At 34.6% G+C, this 19,816-nt stretch overlaps 1 protein-coding gene and 1 non-coding gene across 5 annotated transcripts in view; one reads left to right on the forward strand and one right to left on the reverse strand.

Moving 5' to 3' along the window:
* LOC123598070 (serine/threonine-protein kinase TNNI3K) overlaps nt 1–19,816 on the forward strand; it is a 289,720-nt gene that overhangs the window by 52,260 nt on the left and 217,644 nt on the right. The window lies entirely within an intron of this gene.
* LOC123600171 lies at nt 2,710–2,813 on the reverse strand. Its single transcript, XR_006713545.1, has one exon. It is a non-coding gene; the product is annotated as a U6 spliceosomal RNA (small nuclear RNA).

Raw genomic sequence — 19,816 nt, forward strand, 5'->3', positions numbered from 1 at the left:
TTAACATAAATACACATTTATTCGTCACACTTTATTTTTTTAATTTTTTTTAACATTTATTCATTTTTGAGACAGAGAGAGACAGAGCATGAATGGGGGAAGGTCAGAGAGAGAGGGAGACACAGAAGCCGAAACAGGCTCCAGGCTCTGAGCTGTCAGCACAGAGCCCGACGCGGGCTCGAACTCACGGACCGCGAGATCATGACCTGAGCCGAAGCTGGACGCCCAGGTGCCCCAGTTTGTCACACTTTAAATATGAAGCCAAAGCTTTTCTTTACATGCAAGTCCCTAAGTTGGTATTCAGGAAACTCTTTCTTGCTTACATAATACTTGTTAATGAATTAGATACAATTTATTGCTTTAGTTTCTTTTGAGTAAACAATTTAAAATATAGTAATCGGAATATGAAATACCACTAAGTTTTTTACTACTTTTTTCTACTTATATTTCATTAGTTTTTATTAATGCCCCTATAAATTATATACATAAAATAAACAGGAAACTAATATTATCAGTTTGGGAATGAAATATGACTGGTTTTTGGAAAGCACGGGGTTTAAATCAGAGGAGAAGTTTTGAAAAGATACCGACAAGCTGCAAATGTTTGAGCAATATGTCACCAAGTCTCTGTTTTGCTGCATTAGAAACAGTTATTTTGGGACTGGCTAAGTGAGATCCCCAGGTAGGTCTTGCTATGCAGGTTTTTTTCAGCTTTATTAAGGTATTATTGACAAATAAAAATTGTATATATTTAGGTTGTACAACATGATGTTTTGAATGTATATATGCATTGTGTAATGATTACTACAGTCAAGCTAACGAACATATTCATCACCTCTCATAGTTACAATTTTCTTCATGGTAAAAACACTTGAGATCTACTCTCTTAGCAAATTTCAAGTGTATAATACATTATTATTAACTATAGTCATCATACTGTATATTGGGTGCCCAGAATTTATTCATCATCTAACCACAGGTTTTTAGCCCTGAATAACATCTTCCTATTTCCTCCAACCCTTCCTCCAACCCTGTAACCAGTACTCCACCCTCTGTTACATTGAGTTTGATTTTTTTTTTTTTTTTAAAGTCCACTTGTAAGTGAGATCATGCAGTATTTGTCTTTCTGTGCCTGGTTTAAGTCACTTAGCATAGTGTCTTCTAGGTGCATTCATTTGTCACAAATGGCAGGATTTACTTTTTTAATTTATTTTAATGTGTATTTATTTTTGAGAAAGAGAGAGAGCACAAGCAGGGGAAGGGCAGAGAGAGAGGGAGACACAGAATCAGAAGCAGGCTCCAGGCTCTGAGCTGTCAGCAACAGAGCTCAATGCGGGGCTCAAACTCACAGACAGTGAGATCATGACCTGAGCCAAAGTTGGATGCTTAACCTAGTGAGCTACCCAAGGAAAGCCCTTGGATTTCCACTTTTTAAAAAAAAGCCAGATAATATTTCATTACATATGTATGTCATATTTCATATATCTGTTGGTGAGCACTTAAGTTGTTCCATATCTTGACCACTGTGAATAATGCTGTAATGAACTCATAGTACAGCTACCAATCTGACATAGTGACTTTATTTTCTTTGGCTATATACTCATATGTGACATTTTTGGATCATATGATACTTTTTTTAACTTTATGAGGGAACTCCATACTGTTTTCTGTAATTGCTGTTCCAGTTTACATTCCCACCAATAGCATACAAGTGCTCCCTTTTCTCTACTTCCTCACCAACACTTACTTTTGACTTTTGGTAAGAGTCATACTATTACTATGAGGTAATATCTCATTGTAGTATCTCACTGTAGTTTTGATGTGTGTTTCTCTTAGGATTAGTGATGTTGAGCACCTTTTATGCACGTGTTGTCTATTTGTGTGTCTTCTTTATAAAAAAATATCTTTCAGGTCCTTTGCCTATATTTAAATTGACTTATTTGAATTTTTTTGCTGTTTAGTTTTATGAGTTCTTTATGTAATTTGGATATTAATCTCTTGTGAGACATATGTTTTGAAGATACTATCTTCTGTTCCATAAGCTGCCTTTTCATTTTGTTCATTGTTTCTTTGGTTATGCAAAAACCTTTAAGTTTCATACTGTTTGCTTCATTTATTTTTGCTTTTGTTATCTGTGCTTTTGGTGTCAAATCCCTCCCTGCAAAAAAAAACAAACAAACAAAAAAAAAAACTTATTGCCAAGAGCAATGTCAAGGAAGTTTTCCCCTGTGTTTTCTTCTAGGAATTTCATGTCTTCATTTAAGGCTTTCATCCATTTTCAGTTAAATTTTACGGGTAGTATGAAATATGCATCCTTTTTCTTTTTCTTTTCTTTTCTTTTCTTTTCTTTTTTTTTTTTTTGTATGTGGGTATCTAGTTTTCCCAAAATAATTTGTTGAAGAAACTTTCCACATTGTGTATTCTTGGCAACTTTGTCAAAGATTAGTTGAATACATATGCATGGTTTTATTTCTGGGATTTTTGTTCTGTTCCAATGGTCTAAATATTTGTTTTTAAACTAGTACCATAGTGTTTTGATTTTTATCACTTTATAATATAATTTGAAAGCAACAAGTGTGATGCCTCCAACTTTGTTCTTCTTGCTCAAGATTGCTTTAGCTATCTAGGCTCTTTTTCCTTTTAATTCCACTGGAGTTAACATATAGTGTTATATTACTTTCAGGTGTACAATATAGTGATTCAATAATTAAAAATCTGAAACACTTCACAAATATGCATGTCATTCTTGCACAGGAGCCACACTAGTCTCTGTATCATTCCAATTTTATTCTATGTGCTGCTGAAGTGAGTACTATCTGAGCGCTTTTGTGGTTTCCATATAAATTGTTTTTTTTTTTCTATTTCTGTGTAAAATGCTATTGGAATTTTGATAGGGATTACATTGAATTAGTGTGCTATTTTGGGTAGTATGGATATTTTAACAATTTTAATTCTTCCAATCCATGAATAGTGGATATCTTTGCATTTATTTGTATCTTAAGATTTTTGTACACCTAATTTTTGTATGTTGATTTTGTATTGAGCATCTCTATTGATTTATTTATTATTTTTAACAGATTTTGGTGGATCTAGATAAGATCATGTCATCTACAGACAGACAATTTTACTTCTTTCTTTCTGATTTGGATGCCTTTTATTTATTTCTTTTTCTTGCTGAATTTCTTTGATGGGACTTCCACTATTATATTGAACAAAATTGGGTATCCTTGTCTTGTTCCTGATCATAAAAGAAAAACTTTCAGCCCTTCACCATTAAGTATGACGTTAGGTGTAAACTTGTCATATATGGCCTTTATTATGTTGAGGTACATTCCCTCTCTACCTAAATATTAAGAGATTTTACGAGGAAGGGATACCAAATTTTGTCAAATGCTTTTTCTACATATACTGATATGATCATATGATTTTTATCTTTTATTTTGTTAATGCAGTGTATCACATTCATGGATTTGTGTATGTTGGACCATTCTTGCATATGAGTGACAAATCCCACTTGATCATAGTATATGATTATTTTATCATGCTATTGAATTAGGCTTGATCGTATTTTTTTGAGGATTTTTTGCGTGCATATTCATCTGGGATATTAAGCATTAATTTTCTTTTCTTTTAATGTCCTTAACTAGTTTTTGGTATCAGGGTAATGCTGGCCTCATAAAATAGTTTTGGAGTCTTCCCTCTTCTCTTTGAGAAGGACTGGTATTAATTCTGTGAATATTCAGAATTCACCTGTGAAACTATCTGGTCCTGGACTTTTTGTTTATTGTGAGGCTTTAATTACTGATTCCATTTCCTTTCTCATTATTGGTCTGTTCTGATTTTCTATTTCTTCAATATTCAGTCTTGGTAGGTTGTATCTTCTTAGGAACTTACTTAATTTGTTGGTATATAATTGTTCATAATAACGTCTCATGATGCTTTGTTTTTCTATGGTATCAGTTGTAATGTTTCTTATTTTATTGTTGACTTTATTTGCATCTTCAAGCTTTTTTTCATAATTAACCTACCTAAGGATCTACCCATTTTGTTTATCTTTTTTTTAAAACCACCCTTAGTTTCATTGATATTTTCTATTGTTTTTCTAGTCTCTATTTCATTTATTTCTCCTCTGATCTGTTGTATTTTCTTCCTTTTGCCAACTATGAGTTTTTATTGTTCTTTTTCTAGTTTCTTGAAATATAAACTTAGGATTTTATTTGAGATTTTTCTTTTTTATTAATGTAGACATTTATCATATTAACCTTCTTAGAACTGCTTTTGCTGCATCCTGTAAGTTTTGCTATGGTATATTTCCACTTTGTTGCTTTCAAGATACTTCCCTTTTGATTTCTTCTTTCACCCTTTGGTTTTGCAGGAATACGTTGTTTTATTTCCAAATTTTGTGATTCTCTTTTTAGTTTTACTCCAGTTATTACTTTCTATTTTCATACTATTTTGATCAGAATAGATGTGTGATATGATTTCTATACTGTGACCTAACATCTGATTTACATTGTGACCTAACATATGATTTTTCTTACAGAATGTTCCATTGTGCTTGAGGAGAATATATTGTGTTGCTATTGGATGGCATGTTCTGTGCATGTCAGTTAGCTCCATTTGGTCTAAAACATATTTCAAGTACAATATTTCCTTATTGATTTTTGGTCTGGATGATCCATTCATTGTTAAAAGTGGAGTATTAAAGTCCTTTATTATTATTGAATTTCTGTCAAATTTTTCCTTAAGAGCTGTTAACATTTGCTTTATATATTTAGATGCTCCAATATTGGGTGCATATGTATTCATAATTATTTTATTCTCTTGATGAATTAATACTTTTATCATTATATAATGATCTCCTTTGTTTCTTGTTACAGGTTTGACATGAAGTCTGTTTTGTCTGGTATAAGTATAGCTACCCCTGCTTGTCTTTGCTTTCCATTTGCACGAATATCTTTTTCCATCTCTTCTCTTTCGGCCTATGTGTGAGTCTATTAATAGGCAGCATATACTTGTGTCTTGCTTATTTTTTTTTAAGACTTAATTTTTTAGAGCAGTTTTAGATTTACAACAGAGTTAACAGAAAAGTACAGAAATTTCCTATACACCCTCTGCCCCCCACAGATGCATATCCTCCCACATTATCAACATAATTCATCAGACTAGTACACTTTTTACAAAGAATGAACCTACATTGGCACATCATAAATCACCTAAAGTCTATAATTTACCTTAGGATTCACTTGTGGTGGTGTACATTCTTTGGGGGTGGACAAATGTTTAATGATGTATGTCCATCTTTACATCATATAGAGTATCTTCCCTGACCTAAAAATCCTGTGTTCTGCCTATTTGTCTCTTTCCCACTTCCCACCCTTGACAATCACCAGTCTTTTAATTTTCTGTATCATTTTGCCTTTTCCAGAATGTCATATATTTGGAACTGTACAGTTTGTATCTTTTCAAGACCTTCCTTCACTTTGTAATATGCATTTCAGGTTCCTCTTTGTCTTTTCATGGCTTGGTAGATCAATTTCTAGCAGTGAATGATATTCCATTGTCTGGATGTAGTAGAGTTCATTTATTATTTACCTACTGGAGGACATCTTAGTCACTTCTAAGTTTGGCAATTATGAATAAATCTACTATAAACATCTGTGTGCCAGTTTTTGTGTGGGCATAAGTTTTCACTTCCTTAAGGTAAATAGTAAGGAATATGATTGCTGAATCATATAGTAAGAATGTGTTTAGTTTTGTAAGAAACTGCCCAACTATCTTCCAAAATGACTATGCCATTTTGTATCCCCATCAACAATGTCTGAGAGATCCTGTTGTTCCACATTCTCACCAGAGTTTGGTGGTGGATTTTGGCCATTCTAATAGATGTATATTGGTATCTCATTGTTGTTTTAATTTGCATTTCCTTGGTGATATATGATGTGAAGCATCTTATATATATATATCATATATATCATATATATAAGATATATATATAAGATATATATATGATATATATGATAAATATATGATATATATATAAATATATATATTTATATATATATATCATATATATATATCTTCTTTGGTGATGTGCTTATTAAGGTCTTTGGCCCATTTTTTTAATCAATTTTTCATTTTCTTATTGTTGGGTTCTAAGAGTTCTCCTGTATTTTGAATAAAAGTCCTTTATCAGATTTGTCTTTTGCGGACATTCTCTCCCAGTCTGTAGATTGTCTTCTAATTTTCTTGATATTGCCTTTCATAGAACAGAAGTTTTTCATTTTAATGAAGTTCAGCTCACCAATTATCTCTTTCATAAATCATGTCTTCAGTGTTGTATATAAAAAGGAACCACTATATTCAAGTTCATCTAGGTTTGTTCCTAGGTTATCTTAGGTCATAGATCCATTTTGAATTAATTTTGTGAGGGCTGTAAGGTTTGTATCTAGATTCATTTTCATTTGCATGTGGATGTCCATTTGTTCCAGAACCATTTGTTGAAAAGACATCTTTGCTCCATAGTATTGCCTTTGCCCCTTCGTCAAATATCCGTTGACTTTATTCACGTCTGTATATTTTTGGTCTCCCTTTTCTGTTCTGTTGATCTACTTATGTACTCTTTTGTTAATACCACTATCTTGATTACTGTAGTTTTATAGAAACAATTGAAGTCTTTAGGAGCATCAATTGTCTAACTTTGTTCTTCTTCAATATTGTGTTGGCTATCACAGTAGCCTATCTATATAAACTTCAAAATCAGTCTGTAAATATCCATAAAATAACTTTCTGGGATTTTGATGGGGATTGCATTGAATCTATAGAACAAGTAGGGAAAAATTGATATCTTAACATATTTAGTCTTCTTACTTGAACCTGAAATATCTATTTATTTAGTTTTTTTTAATTTTGTCTATCAGTATTTTGTAGTTTTCCTCATATAGATCTTGTGTATGTTTTGTTAGATTTATACTTAAGTATTTTATGTTAATGTAAATGATACTGTGTTTTTTCATTTCAAATTTTACTTGTTCATTTTTGGTATATAAGAAAGCAACTGACTTTCGTACCTTGTAACCTTGTACCTTGCAACCTGGCATAATTGCTAATTAATTTTAGGAATTTTTTGTTGATTCTTTCAGAATTTCCACTTGGATAATCATGTCATCTGTAAACATAGCTTTATAGATAGATAGCTTCCTTACCAATCTGTACACTTTTATTTCTTTTCTTACCTTATTGCATTAGCAAGGAGTTCCCATACAGTATTGACAGGCATAATGAGAGAGGACGTTGTTGCCTTGTAACTAATCTTAGTGGGAAAGCTTTGATTTTTCTCATCATTCATATGATGTTAGCTGTAGATATTTTGTGGATAGTCTTTATCAAGTTGAGAAAGTTTCCCTCTATTGCAGTTTTCTAAGACTTTTTGTTTTGAATGAGTACTGGATTTTGTTAAATGCTTTTTTACATCTATTGATATGAAGTGGTTTTTCTTTTTTATTCTGTTGATGTGATGGATTACAGTAATTGGTTTTCAAATTTTGAGCCAGGTTTGCATATCTAGAATAAATACCACTTGGTTGTAGTGTATAGTTATTTTTATGTGTTTTTTATTTATCTTCCTATTTTTTGTTGAGGATTTTCATATCTATCAGAGATATTGGTCTATAGTTTTCTTTTTTTGTAATGTGTTTGATTTTAGTATTAGGGTAACACTGGATTCATAGGATGAGTTAGGATCTATTCCCTTTCCCTCTTTTGTTTGAAAGAAATTGTAGAGAATTGATATAATTCCTTCCTTAAATTTTGATAGAATTCACCAGTGAACCCATCTGAATCTGATTCTTTCTGTTTGGGAAGTTTATTAAGCTTTTATTCAAATTCTTTAATAGATATAAGCCTATTCAGATCATCTGTTTTTTTTTCTTGTTTATGTTTTGGTAGATTATGTCTTTTAAGCAATTTTTGTTGTTGTTGTTGTTGTTGTTGTTGTTTTATTTCTTTTTCCAGCACTCGGAATATATCCTCCCACTCTGTCCTGGTCTGCAAGGTTTCTGCTGAGAAATTTACTGGTAGTCATATGGAGGTTCCCTTGTATGAGATGGGATGAATTTCTTTTCTCTTGCTGCTTTCAGAATTCTCTGATTTTTTTTTTCAGTTTTGACAGTTTTATTGTGATGTGTTTTTATCAAGTCTTCTTCTGTGGCATCGGTTTGAGGGCTACTGAGCTCCCTGTACCTAGATATCAGTATCTCTCCTCAGATTTGGGAAAGTTTTTGGCCAAGGTTTCTTTTAAATTACCTTTCTGCCCCTTCTCTCTGTCTCTCTCTGTCTCTCTGTCTCTCTCTCTCTCTCTCCTTTTCTTTTTTCCTTTTGGGTTCCCATAATGTGTGCTTTTCTTTCTGATGGTGTTCCATAAATCCCATAGACTTCCTTCCCTCTGTTTCATTCATTTATCTTTTTGTTTTTCTAATTCAGTAATTTCAAATTTTTTTTTTCATATTCACAGATTCTTCTACTTGACTTAATCTGCTGTGGATGCTATGTATTGTATTTTTCATTTCATTCATTGTATTCTCCAGCTCCAGAACTTCTCTTTGGTTCTTTTTTATAATTTCTATCTCCTTTTGAAACTTCTAACTTTGTTCATATATTGTTTTTCCTGATTTTGTTGAGTTGTCTATGTTCTCTTGTAGCTTGCTGAGGTCCTTAAAACAATTTTTTGAATTCTTTGTCAATTCATAGATCTCTATTTCTTTATAGTAATCACTGGAAAGTCATTGTGTTCCCTTGATTGTTTCATGTTTCCTTGATTTTTTTGTTTCTTGTAGCCTTGCATTGATGTGTGCACATTTGACAGAGCAGTCACTTCTAGAATTTATGAACTGCTTTAAGTAGAGAAAGACCTTCATCCACAGGTGAGCACAAGGGTGCCAGCTGGGTGTAGTGTGGCAGTTCCATCTCTGAGGAGGGCTTAGGAAAGTATTCTTCTTGTAGCTCTGTCAGCTAAGGTCAGCATTGATGAAGATTGTAGGGGTACTTAGCAGCCAAGTTTGTAGGTATCCACAGTGGCAGCAATGGCTATTGGGTTCTTTGGTGCAAAGGCTTTTGGGATTCTTTTGATCTTTCTTTTCTCCCATGGGAGAATTTGTGGCCAAGGGTCTCCCTCTTGGCATCACGTCTGGCCTATCAGTGCACTCATGGTTACAGTGGCACTAGTATCAGATGCTAGAGCTTAGAGTCCATGGAGTCATGGTAGAGCTAGAGGTCCAGAGCTCAGGCACAAATGGGACTATATTGGCTCCAGGATCTGGGTTATGGGCATTCTCACTGTGGCAGTGGCTTTGCCATTCTAGGTGAGAGTTCTTGCAGAGTGACCATGGAGCTTGCGTCTAGAGAATAGGCATATTCCAAGCAGCCATGGCTCTGGGGTTTGAGGAGCAGACATGCTCACTGTGGCTCTGGCTCTGGAGTCTGAGGTACACATGCATATGATGCTGCCATAGGTCTGGAGTGCAGGCATGTGTAGAGCAGCTGTGGCTCTGGATTCCAGTGCATGTCCAGGGTTGATAGAAGGGGAAGCCCCAGTTCCAGGGTGGTAGAACATGTAGCAGTTCCTTCTGGGGCAGGAGTCACTAGATGTGCATAGCAATATCTCCTTCTCCAGGGGTCTTCAGTGACAGTGGCTATTGTTTACCTTGGTGGCAAAAGCTGCTAGTGTCCTTTCTGGAACAGGCCACTGGAGTCCACACGAGTAAACATTATGAGCTTCTCCAATGTGAAAGCTGTGAGGGTCTGTGGCTGCCATATGCTTCAGAGGCTGTTGAGATACTCAGGGCAAAAGCTACTGGGGTCTTCTTCAGTGCAGAACACTGGAGACCGTAGTGGCATTCGCTGTATGGCTGATACTGATGAACTTTGACCTTCTTTGCTCCTAGCCATCTCCAGACATCTCAAGTATGCCAATGTCCCCAGCAATCCTACTTGTGTGATTATTCCCCATTTTTAGTTCCATTGTGTTGCCACGGGTTCTTAATTGGCCCCTGGGCCCTTCCAGGGCTATTTTCCTTCATGGATAGTTCATTGGGATTTTTTAGGGAGACGAATGGGGCAAGAGAACAAAGATTGGTACCTCCTATTCTACTTTCTTGCTGATACCACTCCCAGATGCTCCTTCACTAAGTTAATTCTGAGTAGCTTCTAAAGAGAGAGCTGACTACATGTAACATCATGGAAAATCAACTCTTTTCCTTTCTAGCCCACACATATATGCCATCCCTCCTACTTGAATAATATGACATGACATCTCTTATTCATTTAGCTTCAGTGATGAGGCACCTCCTTCTAGTTGGGAAGATACAAGGTAGCCAAGTGCAAAAGCTCTACCACCTACTGTGCTTTCTGTCCTTACCTACAAACAAAATAGGGCTAACTTTTAGACAACTCCTACCACTTAGTTGCTAAACATTGTATCTTTTCAGGATAGAGGTTTCAAGTTGTGGATTAGTTTATTGTTGGATAAATTTCCTCACTCACCCGGTCCCTGCCCACAATTAATTTCAAGGTGCAAGCTTCATTGTCTTTGAACTATGCTCTATAGTAAATTTAGAGCTGTTTGATATTTGAAAACATAACTTTGAATCATTGTTCTTCTTTCACAAATGTGGAGCAATCTAGGCGTTAAACTGAATTATTCAAATAAGTTTTCAGTTCTCATAACCAGATAAATTAATTCAGAAGTTGTAGGCTTCTAGCTGTCAGGGAAAAAAAAATCTATTACATACAGTGAAGGGTTTTTTTTTTTTCCTTTTTTTAAATTATTACTTAATTAGTTTCCCTCATAGAAAAAAAAGAAAGAAAGAAAGAAAGAAAGAAAGAAAGAAAGAAAGAAAGAAAGAAAAGCAAAAAGTCATTAGTCCAATTATAAGTCCCCTTGGTTCCAGAGAACTAGGATTAGGTATGTTACACCCCCTAGTTTTTCTATGAAAATAGCTAAAAATATAGTAACACAGAATATAATACTTAAAACATGACAAAAGTGGATGCAAGCCTTTCTTTCCATAATAAACTCCCAGGGCACATTTTTTGAAGGTATCAAGGGCAGTAAATTATTTTTAATATAATTAGAAAATTTCTGTTACCTGGACCAAATTTGAGGTTTCTTTATTCTTAAGATATTTTATCATGTAAATGGTAGTGAGTCTTGCCATGGGTCTAAACATGAAATTTTGGTCTCTTTGTTCAATGGTCTTCTCTGAATACTGTTCTCTGAATCCCCTGTTCCTTACCTAAAGGTCTTTGCTCAATGACAAATACAATATATTTTGTGTAGGTATGTGTTGTGAAAGAATTTACAAATTTCATGGCATTCTGGCCTAATCATGAGTAATTGAAAGAAAAATATGAATTTTTGCCTCTCTAACTTTATAAAATAAACAGCCTTTGATAACCTCTGTGATTTCCATTTCATATTATATGTATTAGGATTGTAGGAGTTTCCTGTTACCTTACTTTTTAAAAAGATGAACAGCTTTTCTGAGGATATATGATTATTATACTTCTTGTGTTAAGATTTACATACATTTATTCATTCATTTATTTTTTTTTTAATTTATGAAACATATGGCCATGAAAAGAATGTCAGGAGGGAGATGTAAATACAGAGAACTTGTGGAACCTCTCTTCTATAGATTATTAAAAACAGGATAAATCACCATCAATCTTGCTTGTTGTAAGTAGTTACCTGCCTAAGAGACCAGAAGCAGGAGGTCCTTCTAGCTTCTCAGTGATCCTCTATCCTAAGATATACATGTCCTACAATGTATGGCATTGACTGGTTTGGGGTTTGGGTTTAGGGAGACAACATTTATGTAAGATACAAGGCTATCACAGAATTTGTTCATGGAATCACAGTAAAGATGAGTTAAGGACAAATAAAATGTAAAGAAAAAGAAATGGGGTGTCTTGTACTGAGGTTATTTATGACTGGTCTTCTTGCCTTTGCAGCTTTACTGAAAGATGGTGATGAGGTCTTATACATTTTCTGTCCAAATAAACATATGGATTTTAAATGATGTAATAAGGACAGGTTAGAATAAGAGATCAATCTCTAATTATTCTGGACTCCTTTCTAATTGGCAAAGTGTCCTAGCTACCCCTCACCAAATGGTCTTTTTTGGCCATTTCTGTCTTCATCATTACCTTGATGGGAGAATTAGGAAAAGAAGAGACCATGATATCTGGCTATTTTACTAGTCACTGATTAAAGTTCCAAATAGGAGAAATGAGTAATCTTAACTAAGATGAGAGCCAGGGATTATGTGTGTATTTCCCAGCTTTACTACTGACGCCTCTATTATTGTCCCTGTTCTCCTTGCCTCAGTTACTTAGCCTCTGCCTTCCTAGTTCATCCCATTGGGCTACTTGAGCTTTCCTGAGAAGACTCAGTTCTGCTTGAAGAGTAACCAGTCTGAACCTAAACAATATTCAAAACAGCCTTGGCCACATTTTACCTGATTTCTTCCTATGAAATTGAGAATGTTTCACTCTTGTGGACACTAGAGACTGGGAGTTCTGTAGTCTTTATACAGTTGGAACTTCTTTTACCTTTTTCTTGGATAGCTCCTATGAAGCCTTCTAAGCAATAATCAATATAGGCACTATCTCTGGAGAAGTCACTCCCCCAATCCAGTGCCTCATCTTTGCCTCATAACACCAAGTTTATCTCTAGCATACTTCTCTCACTATATTGTGTGTCACCCTAGACAATGAGTTCATTAAATCCAGGACCAGGCATCTCTGTTTGTCTCACAGGCTTGGCACCAAGTAGGCATTAGGCGCTTCTAAATGAATAACTGGCTGACACAGTCTGAAATTGCCCTGGAGTCACAATTTCCTCACACCAATTTTCTGGTCTGGCCTTATGTTTAGGCTCCTCCTTTCCTAGCTCCATCTTGTCAGATTTCTTTCTAAGCCTTCAGTCCTAGTTTTTGTTTTGTTTTGTTTTGTTTTGTTTTGTTTTGTTTTGAGAGAGATAGTCAGGGAAGGGCAAAAGGGAAAGAGAAAATCTAAAGCAGGCTTCATGCCCAGTGGAGCCTGACGTGGGGCTCCATCTCACAACCTTGAGATCATGACCTGAGCCAAAATCAAGAGTTGGATGCTTAACCAATTGAGACACCCTGGCACCCTCAGTCCTGTCTTCTAAAGTCTCTCTGAGGTTAACTCCTTACCCAAAGGGTAATAATCCACCTGCTAGACTATCTTAGTGCACTAAGAACTCCCAAGTCCTGAGCTTTCTCCACAAATTCAGCCCCAATGAATGATGTGCCCATTGCAACTAGACTTGCCTTGCCTTTAAACATGGCATCAGGCATGATTTAGATTCCTGGACATCTCACTACCTTTTCTATCTGGTAGGAAGCTGCTCTCTCTATCCTGTTGATAGACTTGATGCTCTAACCTGAGAGCTGAGGAAATTAATATTTACGAATAATTTACTTTAGTCATATCTTTTGCTTATTACACCATTTAATTTAATCCTTGCATAACTTTATTGAAGAATCTGAGGCTCAAATAGGTGAGATGATCTGTACCAAATCGCATCACTATTAAGTATCAGAGTATTTTACCCAAACTGGCTGACACCAAAACTGAGCTCCTGATCAATTTTCTGTAGAGCCAAAGACAGAGGACCTATGGAAAGCTTCCTCAGAGAATCTAACAGGAGAAAGTCCATTGCTTCTGTATATTCTATAGTATTTCTACTTCTACATTTGGCTTTGTTCTTATTTTTAAGATTATTCCCAAGATTTCTCATCAATAAGACAATTTTTTTTGGAAATTATACTTTCTATTATGTTCTTCATCTGTCTTTGGTGAAAGGCTAAAATGCTAAGGATATATTTCAAAAGAACTAGAAAAGAAAAAAATCTTGCTTGTCAAAACTTTTGATGATAAATGTTTTCTTTATCAATTCTGATTAGAACTTATTTTCTGTAGCACTGAAAATGTTTTTTAACTCAGTAACAAGAATATTTTTTTAAAAATATTTACAACAATGAAAGTGTCACTTTGTTTGTCATTTGTTTCTATCTTATCATTGCTGTATCATTTGCTTCAGCTGCTGTCTTAAAACCCAAGATTTTTGGTTCTACGTATTGCTTTCTTCTTTGTTCAGAATTTTTATGTTTTTGCTTTGCTTGTAGGTTGTACTAGTCAATTTACTTGGATTAGCCATTTTTACTGATTACATAATTTGCAGCTCTCAACAACAACAAAAAAATATGGAGCCCCTTGTTTAAAAAAATAGGGATAACTTCAAGATAGCAAAGCAGAGCATTAAACTAAGAATGAGGCCATTTTAAGTATGGGATCTTGTGTGACTGCATAGGTTGTACATCATGGTGTTTGCCCTAGTTCTTATACAATTTAATAAATATTACTGAATATTCTTAGCAGGAAAAATTATCAAAATCACAATTAAATGAAAGAGTGAGAGGGAAAAATTTATATATGCATATTCTGTGTTCTCTAATTCAGTTAAGAATTAAGGGTGGGGAGGACAGTATGTTTAATTAAATAATAATAATGAAACTCCACAGCCTCTTAAGCTATAGGTTATATTTTGCTAGAGCTTTGGAAAATTATTTGGGTTGTTCCTAGTTTATACTTGAGAAATAGGTTAAAGGAAATGAAAGCAATTTGAAATATATGTTTTAGGTCTCATCGCTTGTCCAACCATGAAAGAATTGCAAGGTGCCTTCTACTAAACCTGCACTAATAGTGACCAAAACATGAGCATATTGAAGGATATTTCTGGAAAGGAGGCAAACTCATTGGAACTTCTCTGTTATATGAATGCTGCATATACTCTATTTGCATACAAATTGTTCACGGAAAGAAATTAGGTTCTGTTTTGATTTAGTAATGGGAATTTGACACATAGTGAAAGAGAGCTCATAATAGCAATTTTGCAAATAAAGGTGTCTTTTGAGAAGAAAAAGTAATCAGAGATAGTGAAGACTCTATTATTAGCCTAGTTTAAATACTATTTCTAAACATGGTATTTAAAACATTATATACTTTTTAGTCCAGCAAAGAACCACTAGAGAATGAATAATGTATTTATTGTGTATTTAAAATTTATCAAGTATTCCCAAGCACAAAAAAATGTATTATTGTTGCACATTTCAGTCATCCAATTAATGCCTACATTTTTATATAACAGTATTAGTAAACTGGACTGAAACTTGATTGGTAAATACTGTAGCTTTAGTTCTCTCAGTATATTTTTGACAAGTATGACCGAGTTTTAGTTTAGTTTTTCTTATTTTAAATTGGAGTTATAAGGAAACAAGATAACTTGCCCCATTATTATTGCTTTCCTAGAGGCAATTTTGCAACTATGATTATAAATAAACTTCTATTATCAAGTCTTATTTCCCAAAAGACAAGAAAAAAAATCCATCATTGGTTTTCCCTTGTGTGAGTTTCATAGTTTCTGGCAATATGTAAACCTTAAGAGTTCGTGTTCCTTGTTTAGGCTTTTTAAAGTTTATCTTGACTTTTAGAAGTTTTATTTTGTGATTCTACAAGTTTTTCTTCAAGAATATTTATAGTGTAGAAGATGTGAAAGTTGACCAGGGAAGAACAAATCAAGTTACTAAGTATTTACTGAGCATTTATAGTCTAGTTGTGATAGAAATTGAAAAAAGTATAAATCATATATTTGAATATCACCTAGGAGCTTGCAATCTGTTAAAGAAATAAAAAATTGGAACATAATAATATACATTCTTCTTTCACTCAATTATTCAACAAATATTCATTGAGGAATTAATAGGTTATAAAATCTATGTTTGATACTGGTAATTTAATAGTGAGTAGAATTATATACAGTTTGTAGCCTCATGGAGTTTAAGATCTAGCAGGAAAAAAAAGGAAATCAAATAATCATATAATCACCCATAAAATTGCCACTTAATAAGAGCTATGAAGATCACCAAAGGTGCCATGCCTAAAAGAGGGTAATTTGGTCTCCCTTCTACTGTTTTCCCTTCAACCTATTCTCTGACAAAGCAAGCCTGAGTGAGTCTTTTAAAATGTATATCAGATCCTGTCACTCCTCTGCTCTCCCCAAAAAGCCTCCCATATCAGTCAGAGCAAAAGTTCTCATTTCCTACCTAACTGTAATACTCTTTTCTTATTCATTCTTCATCCACCTTAAAGTTCCTTGAACATACCAGGAATGCTCTTACCTTAGCACCTTTGCACTGCTCTTCTTTCTGTCTACATGGCTCTTAGTAACGGACTATTTTACCTTCTTATCTTCTTAAGATCCTGGTTCAAATGTAACTTTATCAATAAGATCTTCCCAGACCATCCTATTTTATAATTTCTTTCTTTAGTTTATTTTTGAGAGAGGGACGCCTGGGTGGCTCTGTTGGTTAAGTGCCTGACTTTGGCTCGGGTCATGATCTCACAGTTGGTGAGTTTGAGCCGCGTGCCAGGCTCTGTGCTGACAGCTCAGAGCCTAGAGCCTGTTTCAGATTCTGTGTCTCCCTCTCTCTCTCTCTCTGCTCCTCCCTGCTCACACTCTGTGTGCGTCTCCCTCTCTGTCTCAAAGATAAATAAACATTAAAATTAAAAAAAAAAGTTTATTTTTGAGAGAGATAGACAGTGAGTGAGGGAGGGGCAGAGAGAGAGGGAACACAGAATCCAAAGCAGGCTCCAGGCTCTGAGCTGTCAGCACAGAGCCCCACACTGGACTTGAACCCATGGACTATGAGATCATCCTATTTTAAACTGAAACCTCAAATCTCTGGTATCCTAATCTCTTCCCTCCTTTATTTTTCTCTGGCACTGATCACTATATAGTAGCCTATTGTTTATTTACTTTGCTTTACTGTCTGTTTCCTATACTAAAATATCAGCTCAAAAAAGAGATTTTGTTGTTCTTTTCTCTCTATTATCAGTTCCTAGCACAGGGCCTGCCTGGCATATAGTAGACATACAATATTTGTTGAATGAATATGTCAATTGTCATGGAAGTTAGGAGAGAATCTCTGAGGAACTGATAATTAGGTTTATAACTCAAGGACCTAAAATAGATGTTAACTAAGTAAAGAGAGGAAGAAATAGTACCAGTGATAGTAATGAGAATTACCTTTAGTGCTATGTACTAAGTGGTTTATGTATATTAACTCTGAATCCTTAAAGTAACTCTTCAAAATACATAAAATCACTATCTCTAGTTCACAACTGAGAAACTGAGACAGGGAGAGCTTTCCAGCAGTGGAAATTATATGTGTAAAAGCTTTCTGACTGTAGGAAATACAACAAGGAGACAGTAAAAGAGTGTGTGTTTGGAACTAAGAGAGAGCTAGGGGATGTGATGGAAAAGGAATAACCTGGAGAAAAAGGTTAGGGGGTCAGGTAACCAAGGGACTTATTTGTAGTGTGACAACATATGCCTGATACCTCAGGAAAGTCCTGGGTCTATTCCTGTCTGGGTCTATTCCCGTTGGCCTGGTGTAATTAAATGAACTTCCCTTTACTCTCAAAATTTTCGTAGATTGGATGATAAACTGAGTTAAGGAGTTCTGTCTCCTAAGAGTAATGAGAAGTCATTAAGAAGTGGTAATGTTATCAGATTTCCATTCTGAGAAAATAACTTTGGTTGAGATGTTAAAAATAAACTAAATTAGAAGAATCTATGCAGGGGGTTGTATTAGGAGGCAATAATCTATAATGAGTGACTGAATGCAGGTGGTATTCGTAAAGATGGAGACAAGAACAGATTTGCAAAATATTTAGAGAATAAAATCAAATTATTTTAGTGATGGATTACATATGAGGGGGTTTTAGGAGAAGATGGTACCAACAAAGACTTCTAGGTTTCTGGTGTCAGCAACTAAATGACAGATTTCCAGTTCATTATGATGGGGAACAATGAACAATGAAGACCATTGTACGTAGCTTTATGTAGAATGGGAGGTAAAAATGTTGAAGATAAATAAGTGTGAAATTTTAAAAAGTTCATTTCATGATAAATTATCAAATGTCTCCAGTCAGTGCGTAGTATTCTACTATCTGAATTTGCCACAATATTTATTTATCTATCCACTCATTGATGGGCACTTAAGTTTTTTTCTAGTTTTTAGTGATTATAAGGAAAGCTGCAATGACATGTATGGACATATACTTTTATTCATCTTGCACAAATATCTAAGAGTAGGATGGCTGGATCATTTGGTTAATTAATATAACTCTTCAAGAAATTAAAAAAAAAACTGTTTCCAAAGTGTTTGACAAACTGTTACACTATTTTACATTCCTATCAGCAGTATATGAGAGTTCTAATTTCTCCATATCCTCACCAACACTTAGAATATTCACTCTTTTAAAATTTTAACCATTCTAATACATATGCAGTGATGCCTTATTATGATTTTAATTTACATTTCCCTAATGGCCAATGAGTTAAGAATGTTTTCATGTGCTTATTTGACATTTATTTTGATATAGTTTTCTCATCTTTCTTACATTCAGGATTCATCGAGTTTCTTGCATCTATGAATTTGTGGTTTTCAACTTTGGAAGATTTTCTGCCATTATTTCTTTAATACTTTTTTCTGTCTCCCCTCTAATTACATACACATTAGGCTGTTTGGTGTTGTCCATAACCTCGGTGATACTCTTTTCATTTTTCTTAAATTCTCTTTTCTCTCCATATTTCATTTTGTAGAGTTTCTACTGCTATATCTTCAAGTTTAGTAATCTTTTCCTCTGTAATATCTAATATGCTACTAATCCCCTCTAGTGCATTTTTATCCCCCGTAATATAACTTTCATCTCTAGAAATATAATTTTGGTAGTTTTTGTATCTTTCATGACTGTACTTCCTTATCATATGGAATAGTTTTAATAACTATTTTATTGTTCTTGTTTGAACATTCTTAACATGTGTATCAATTTGGGGGCAGAACCTCTCCAGTTCTAGTGGGATACAGTTATCTTACTTGGAAATAATTTGGTCCATTTAGGTCTAGCTTTTACAATTGCTTGGTGGGACTAGAGTAGTGCTCAGTGTAAGGCTAATAGCCAACTTTTGAGGGAAGTCTCTTAGAGTATTTTACCCAGTGTCCTATGAATCATGAGGTTTTTCCAGTCTGGGTGGTAGGAGTAGGCATTATCCCTGGACTTGTGTGATCACTGAAAATTATTGCCACTAATCTCCTTTGTTGGTTCTTTTCCCAGTCAGTAGTATTTCCTGACATGCACACACTGATCAATGCTCAGCTTAATCTTCTGGGTGGAAGGGCGCTCCCTCCAGATCTTTGTAGTTCTCTTGTTACTCTCTTGTCTCAGGTATTCTGTCTTATGAACTCTATAGCCACCTTGGCTTCTCCACACTAGTCTCTGTTACTCCATATTGGATGAAAAGGAAGTCTCAAAGTCGCTTTTTTAAAATGCAGATTTGTAGTATCAGTAATTTTGGGGAGATTATCTGTAATGAATTCTTTTTATGATCCTCAATGTGATTCTAAAGCTATGAGGCTATTTAATCACGTCTTGATAATTGGTTCAATGAGCCCAGAGGTGTAAAAGGATTTCATGAGGCCAGTAAGCTTTGATCTAGATTTTAAGAAATAATAGAATTTGGTCAATATGTGTTCTGTGCTAGGTACTACTGGATGATCAAGAAAAGTTTGAGAGATGAACGAATTAAGTGATTGATCTTTTCTTTTCTGTTTTGCGAACTCCTACTTCAAGTCCCATATTTACATTTCTCCTCTATAGCTTTCTCTATCTT

Source organism: Leopardus geoffroyi, chromosome C1 (genome assembly GCF_018350155.1).
Source record: "Leopardus geoffroyi isolate Oge1 chromosome C1, O.geoffroyi_Oge1_pat1.0, whole genome shotgun sequence".
NCBI lineage: Eukaryota > Metazoa > Chordata > Mammalia > Carnivora > Felidae > Leopardus > Leopardus geoffroyi.